Here is a 7,277-nt window from a genome sequence, read left to right on the forward strand (position 1 = left end):
CATAAAGGAATCCATACGAGAATGGTAACATTGTAATAGAGCATATTACTACAAATGATATGATTCTTGATCCATTGACTAAAGGTCTACGCCCTTATATATTTGAATGACATGTTATTAACATGGGCTTAGAAGCATCGTGGGATGCCATTGTTTAGTGGGAGCTTTCTATTTTTTCTCTAATAAAGTTTGCATTTGTATTATGTTAATTTTAGTAACGGTTTTGATATGTATTAACTCTTTTACATTCAATTAAGTGTTTATGAATGTGTTATTAAATGAATATCTATTGAAAATATCAAGGTATTATGTAAACCTTGAGTAATTGCTAGGGCATTTATTTTTTTGGCTATGTGCATATGTCTTGTTACACATAAAGTATAGTTAACTATAAAGGCAAGATATATGTGGGTTCGTTGAAACTATAAGAATGTTCTCTTGTGACACATCAGGTTTTGTGACACATAAAGTAAGAAAATGGTGACTGACAAAGAGGATAATATGTAAGGTATTTCTATTTTTGAGATGTTATCTGTTTGTCAAATTACCATATCAAATCTATATCGGTAAAGTTAAGAGCATTTGTGATCATGGATAGCTTTGTGTCTTTTGATATAGTTATTGCTATGATTTGGTGCTTAAGGATTGGATTGACTATTAGGAATTATCTCTAGACCAATATAAAGATGCGCATATGCAGTACAATTTCAATTAATCTAGCCCAAGTAGGAGAATACTAGAATATATTTTTAATATTCAATGTGGGCTTTATTAACTGTTATTGTAAATATTAATTGGTTTAATAAAGATAGATAAAAGATTTCCTAATTCTGGTCGAATATGAAACTAGATAGTGTGAGTTGAGATAAGTGATGTGGACATTGAGTCATATAGAGAAGGAGGTGCTAGGGACATGTTATCCTATCCACTTGGTTTGATCACTTGAGTGAGGGCGAAGTAATTCAAGCAAGTTGTTGGTGTCATGATTTGTGATTTTTGGAGTGGACACGATCTTGGATCGAGATTCGAAGAAACTTGGACTTTTTCACGCAACACGATTATTTGGAGTGGTGTTGACCCGAGCCGTTAGCTACGCCGTGATCGACGACACTTTTTTTTCGCATTTCGAAGTCATCATGATGAGTTTTAGGCATTTTTTTTTTTTAGGCAATTTTCGTAATTTAATGATATTTTGTGATATTGTGTTTCCTAGAGTCAGGAACATATATAAGGGTGCTTAGGGCTTTAAGATGGGTAGATATTACATTTTTCATACAATGAGAGGATTTTCTCTTTTTTGTGTTCTTTGAGGACTTGACCTTATCAAGGCTTCCTCGTGGCGGTCGATTCGACTTATCGAACAAGATAGCGAGCTCTATTATTCATGGCATCTATAACGTTGGTTGGTTGACACGGGTTCGTCAACAAGTCACGTTTATACCAAGGTTACCAATCACAAGTTCGATGGGGGGTCGAGGTTTGCAATTCACATCTTCCGAATTATTTTGATCTTGCTTGGTAGGTTGGTCGATTGTTGTGAGGTGGTTGAGAGACTGGTTCCTAATCCGATAAAGAGCTTGTGAGAAGGAAACGAGAAGTAAAAGGTAAGAGTGTGTGAGCTTAATTGTGTGAGGAAAAAGTCGAAATTGAGTTAAACACGATGAGAGTGATAAACACCTTGAGCGAAACACGTGAGGGAGTGTTTAGAGTGGTTTCTTTATTTCTAACATTTTCTTGCAAGTTTAAATCATGACATACGACTAAGAAAGCGTGAACCAAAATGAGACTAGTTCCAAACAAAGAGATGATGTGATTTTGGAAGGCATCCAACAATTGAGATTGCAACTTGAAGCGCTTAGTGCTCGAGTCGTGGGGTGTGAGACGAGGCTTGATAGTGATCGAGAGCCACTACGTGGGAGGCCGCAAAATCAGTGAGATGAATCTAGGACGCAACCTAGATAGCAGCAGCAATTTGATGATGAGTATGAGGCCGATATGGAGGATGACCGAGATGGCCAGTTTGGGAGGTGGAACGGAGGACGAGACAGAGGGTTTAGACATCGAGAATATGATGAACTTGGCAACATCAAGATGAAGATTCCATCTTTACAAGGAAAGAATGATCCTGATGCGTACCTAGAGTGGGAGAAAAGAATATAAATGGTATTTGACTACCAACGATATTCCGAGCTCAAGAAGGTAAAAATCGCAGCTATTGAATGTATTGATTATGCTATAATTTGGTGGGATCAACTTGTGATTAGCAGGAGGCACAATGGTGAGAGGTCGCTAAATACGTGGGATGAGATGAAAACGGTAATGAGGAGGAGTTTTGTACCAAGTCATTACCACCGAGATTTGTTCCATAAGCTATAAAATCATATACAAGGCAATAGGAGCGTGGAAGAGTACCATAAAGAGATGGAGATTACTTTGATCCGTGCTAATGTGGTAGAGGGTCGTGAAGCTATAATGTCACGATTTTTGAGTGGTTTTAGCTAAGATATAGCAAGGGTGGTGGAGCTGCAACATTACGTTGAGTTGGAGGAATTGGTGGACAAGGCCATCAAAGTTGAGAGGCAATTGAAGTTGGACCGAAATTACAAGAGTAGTGGAGGTTCAAGCTCAAATTGGAAGCCTAGTTGGAAAAGAGATGAGAAGCCGAATTGGAGGGGAAATAACACCAAGGCCGAAACTTCAAAGGAGAAGGAGAAAGATGACAAAGTTGGTTCGAATCCGGTTTCGGGTAAAATTGACAACCCTAACACTAAGACTTGTGATATTAAATGTTTCAAGTGTTTGGGCAGGGAGTCATATGGCAAATCAATGCCCTAATAGGAGGGTGATGATCATGGTTGAATATGGTGATGTTGAATCCGAAAGTGAGAGAGAGGAAGAGAATGATGAAATGCCACCGTTGGAGGATTATAGTGATGTTGAGATGCCAATAAAGGGTAAATTGATGGTGGTTAGGTGTTCTTTTAGTGTTCAAGTCGAGGAGGAGGAGCATCACCGACAACGTGATAATTTGTTCCATACAAGATGCATGGTGTATGGTAAGATTTATAATTTGATTATTGATGGAGGTAGTTGTGCGAATGTGGCAAATTGTACCATGGTGGAGAAGTTGAGGTTAAAGACTACAAAACACCCTAAACCATATAGACTTCAATGGTTGAATGATAGTGGTGAGGTAAAGGCATCAAAGCAAGTCCGAGTTCCACTTGAGATAGGGAGATATAAGGATGAGGTGGTGTGTGATGTTGTAACTATGCAAGCGGGTTATATTTTACTTGGTAGACCATGGCAATATGTTCGAAAGGTACATCATGATGGGTATACTAACCGATATTCATTGGTGATGAATCAAAAAACTTACACCTTGGTACCAATGACACCTAGTGAGGTGTATGAAGATCAATTGGAACTACAACGTGAGGCCGAGAGATATGTAAAAGGTAAGGCCAAGAGGGAGAGAAAAGGTGAGAGAATCGAGGGCTTGCGTGGAGAGTCCGAGACGCAAGGAAAATGAGAGGCTGAGAGGAGTAGAGTGGTAAAAGTCGAGGGAAAATGAGAGGGAAAAGAAACGAGGCAAAAGAACTTCTATGCAAAGTAAAGCGAAGTGAGGAGAGTTTTAGTTCGGGACTGACCGTTGCTTGTACTTTTATACGATGAGGCTTTGTTTTCTACTAACTATCTTGACCCGAGTTTACCTAGTTTTGTTGTTTCTTTATTGCAAGAATTTGAAGATATCTTTCCTAATGAGCTTCCTAGAGGGTTACCACCGATTCGAGGCATAGAACATCAAATCAATTTGATTCCTAGTGCGCCACCGCCTAACCGACCCGCCTATCGAAGCAATCCCGAGGAGACAAAGGAACTTCAGTGGCAAGTGAGTGAATTATTGGAGCAAGGGTATGTGCGAGAGAGTCTTAGCCCGTGCACCGTCCTTGTTTTGTTGGTGCTGAAGAAGGATGGATCATGGCGAATGTGTGTTGATTGCCGAGCAATCAATAACATTACAATGAAGTATCGACATCTTATTCCTAGGTTAGATGACATATTGGATGAGTTACATGGCGCTTGCATATTTACTAAGATCGATTTGAAAAGTGGTTATCATCAGATTAGGATGAAAGAATGGGATGAATGGAAAACTGCATTTAAGACTAAGGATGGGTTGTATGAGTGATTAGTCATGCCATTTGAATTAACTAATGCACCCAGCACTTTCATGCGACTTATGAATCATGTTTTGCGTTCTTTTTTTGGTCAATTTGTAGTTGTCTATTTTGATGATATCTTAATATATAGCCGAAGTCATGATAACCATATTAAGCATGTGTGAGCTATTTTGCAGGTCTTAAGAGCCGAACAATTATATGCTAACCTAAAGAAGTGCTCTTTTGTAACTAACGGATTAGTGTTTCTAGGGTTTGTTGTTAGTGTTGATGGTGTACAAGTTGATGAGGAAAAGGTTAAAGCAATTTGTGAGTGACTGACACCTAAGATCGTGGGAGAGGTGCGCAGTTTTCACGGCTTAGCAAGTTTTTATCGACAATTCGTGAAAGACTTCAACACTATTGCCGCACCTTTGACCGAGGTTATCAAGAAGCATGTGGGTTTCACGTGGAGAGAAGAGTAAGAGAGAGCATTCAATATGTTAAAAGATAAGTTGATCGATGCTCATTTGTTATCTTTGCTGAATTTCGGTGTTGCTTTTGAGATAGAGTGCGATACTTCTGGTACAAGAATTGGAGCCGTGTTAATGCAAGGAGGGTGTCCCACAACTTATTTTAGCGAGAAATTAAGTGGAGCAACGTTGAATTATCCTACTTATGATAAGGAGATGTATGCTTTGGTGCGAGCTTTGGAAACTTGGCAACATTATCTATGGCCGAAGGAGTTCGTGATCCACACCGACCACGAGACCTTAAAATACTTGAAGGGGCAACAAAAATTGAAGAAAAGACATGCTAAATGGATGGAGTTCATCAAGACCTTTCCATATGTGATCAAGTACAAGAAAGGTAAGGAAAATGTGGTGGCGATGCACTTTCTCGAAGGTACGCAACTCTAACTACTCTAGGAACAAAGTGTCTAGGTTTTGAGCATATCAAAGACTTATATACTAATGATGATGACTTTAGAAGAGTGTTTGAAACTTGTGAACACGCTGCATTTGATAAATTCTATAGGTATGATGGCTATCTTTTTCATGAAAACAAGTTATGTTTGCCTAGATGTTCTTTCCGTGAGTTGTTGGTGTGAGAGGCGTATAATGGTGGTTTAATGAGGCATTTTGGCATTAATAAAACTTATGAAGTGCTACATAAACATTTTTATTGGTCACACATGAAACGAGATGTCACACGTATTTGTGAGAGTTGCATTGCATGTAAGCAAGCTAAGTCTACAACTAAACCACATGGCTTGTATACACCTTTGCCTATCCCGACGCATCCTTGGGTTGATATTTCTATGGATTTTGTGTTAGGATTACCTAGGTCTAAGCATGATAGGGATTCTATTTATGTGGTGGTTGATCGATTCTCAAAGATGACTCATTTTATATCCTATCATAAAACCAATGATGTATCGCATGTTGCTGAATTGTTCTTTCGTGAGGTTGTGCGTTTGTATGGAATGCCTAGGTCCATTGTTTCTGATCGAGACACTAAATTTCTTAGCTACTTTTAGAAAATATTGTGGAAAAAGTTGGGAACGCAGCTTTTATTTTCTACTACTTGTCATCCACAAACCGATGGTCAAACTAAGGTAGTTAATAGGACTTTAGGGGCATTGTTGCGTGCTATCATTAAAAAGAACATAAAGTCTTCGGAAGATTGTTTGTCACATGTTTAGTTTGCATATAATAGGAGCATGCATTCTGCTACTAAATTTACACCATTTGAGATTGTCTATGGTTTTAATCCGTTAACTCCATTAGATTTAGCCCTTTTACCTATTGATGAGCATGTGGATTTAGATGGTGCTAAGAAGGCCAAATTTGTCAAGGCATTGCATGAGAAGACGTAGCTGAATATTGAGCATAAGACCGAGCAATATGCAAGGCAAGCCAATAAAGGGCGCAAGAAAGTAGTGTTTGAGCCCGGCGATTGGGTTTGGATTCATATGCGCAAGGAGCATTTTCCCGAGCAGCGACGTTCTAAGTTATTACCGCGATGGGGTGGACCGTTGATGGTGTTGGAGAGGGTCAACGATAATGCCTACAAGCTTGATATTCTAGGTGAGTATGGTGTTAGTGCTACTTTCAATGTTTCTGACTTGACTCTTTTCGATGCATGTGATGATTTGAGGACAAATCCTTTGCATGGGGGAGGGAATGATGTGGACATCGAGTCATATCGAGGAGGAGGTGTTAGGAACCCGTTATCCTATCCACTTGGTTCGATCACTCGAGCGAGGGCGAAGCAATTCAAGCAAGCTATTAGTGCCATGATTTGTGATTTTTGGAGTGGAGGCGATCTTGAATCGAAACTCGAAGAATCTTGTACTTCTTCACGTAACACGATTATTTGGAGTGGCGTTGATCCCGAGCCGTTAGCTACGCCATGACTGACGATGCTTATTTTTTTTTCGCGTTTTGGAGTCGTCATGATGAGTTTTAGGCATTTTTTTTTTATTTTAGGCAATTTTCATAATTTAATGATATTTTGTGATATTGTGTTTCCTAATGTTAGCACCATATATAAGGGTGCTTAGGGCTTCGAGATGGGTAAACATTACATTTTTCGTACAATGAGAGGATTTTCTTTTCTTTGAGTTCTTTGAGGACTTGACATTATCAAGGCTTCCTTGTGGCGATTGATTCGACTTATCGAACAAAATAGCGAGTTCTCTTGTTCGTGGTGTCTACAACATTGGTTGGTTGACATAGGTTCGTCAAAACGTCACGTTTATACCGAGGTTACCAATCACGGGTTCAATTGGGGGTCGAGGTTCACAATTTGCACCTTCCGAATCTTCATAGAACGATCAATTCCGCAACGATTCACATCAATAAGCCTTATCTATAATAAGGGGGTAAGGTTTCAATTTCTATAAATAGAGCTCAAGTCCATTCTCTAAATCCTAATGTCCATATAACCTCACATAAAAGGTCGTCAAGAGCGATACGTGAGGGGCCGTCTCATTGAAACCGGTGATAAAGAGGGTTCATAGAGGAGAAGCTCTTGAGCAATCGGATTGTCACAATTCCGCATCAAGAACAATGGATCCGAAACAAGGTGCGTTAATTCCTCTATTCATGAATG

At 39.4% G+C, this 7,277-nt stretch overlaps 1 pseudogene; it reads left to right on the top strand.

The window, feature by feature from the left end:
* Positions 1-2,160: 2,160 nt before the first annotated feature.
* LOC125312469 lies at positions 2,161-3,532 on the top strand (annotated as a pseudogene).
* The last annotated feature ends 3,745 nt before the right edge of the window (positions 3,533-7,277 follow it).

This window comes from Rhodamnia argentea, chromosome 2 (assembly GCF_020921035.1).
Source record: "Rhodamnia argentea isolate NSW1041297 chromosome 2, ASM2092103v1, whole genome shotgun sequence".
Classification (NCBI taxonomy): Eukaryota; Viridiplantae; Streptophyta; class Magnoliopsida; order Myrtales; family Myrtaceae; genus Rhodamnia; species Rhodamnia argentea.